The sequence below is a fragment of the Brassica oleracea genome, chromosome C5 (genome assembly GCF_000695525.1).
Source record: "Brassica oleracea var. oleracea cultivar TO1000 chromosome C5, BOL, whole genome shotgun sequence".
NCBI classification, from domain to species: domain Eukaryota; kingdom Viridiplantae; phylum Streptophyta; class Magnoliopsida; order Brassicales; family Brassicaceae; genus Brassica; species Brassica oleracea.
The window spans coordinates 7,938,583-7,939,589 of record NC_027752.1 but is presented as its reverse complement, the minus strand read 5'-3'; positions in this window follow the sequence as shown (position 1 = coordinate 7,939,589).

Below are 1,007 nucleotides of genomic sequence, written 5' to 3'. Positions count from 1 at the left end.
ATCTTATAGCATAGTTTAAATCAGTAGAGATCATTAGGTATAGTCTCGACCACTTTCTTATAAGGTCTTAGGCGATTTTTCTTTCAAAATCTGAAGGAACTTGTTTCCTTTTGTTTGCCCATTGTTTCTATTTAGAAACCATATTATCATAACTCAATGGGTCACATATTATTGGGTGTATCTAATGTCTTTTAGACAATGCCTTAGCCATAGTTTCTTTACTAGGCTCACTATACTACTTTCACGATTTCTTACTTGGATATTATGCCCTTTAGGCAATCAGTAAAAACATTCATATGTTCAAGTAAGATCAGGCAAGATTTAATGAAATCAAAGCAAACTCTTTTATATATATATATAAAAATCGTGAATGCCTAATTAGGTTAAAGCAAAACACAAATCAATAACTTTAAAATAAAATGTCGAGATCCCTCTTAGTCAATAGACATGCCGGCCACTCCTTGAGTTATATTGGACACGGCTCCCTTGGATTCATCCTGATCCATATCAGTTTTATTTGTATCAGGATATCTCATCTCATTGCTCTCTTTTCTGAATTTTCTCAAATCTATCAATGGTATCTTTAACTTTCTGCTTTCTTTGCTCAGTTGCCAATAGGTATGACAATAGGTCATTATAGGTTGTGGAAACCTTAGCTGTATATGATAGCAACCGATCCTTTGGATGGAATGTGGAATATGTTTTATACAGTAGATCATCATCTGTAACCACTTCATCACATAGTTCAAGACTATGGGCGATTTTCATTAGAGTAGAATCGTATTCTTCCACGGATTTAAAATTCTGGAATCTGAGTATCTTCCAATCATTCATGGCTTTTCGCCATAATTCCATTGAGTATATGGATTTTAGTTTTATCCAAAGATCATAAGGATCCTCAATATCTTCATACTTATTTCTCAGTTCCTCAGTGAGATGATAGCGCATAATTGTTATGGCTCTATGCTTTTCACTTTCAATTTCATCATTTATTTCAATGATACATT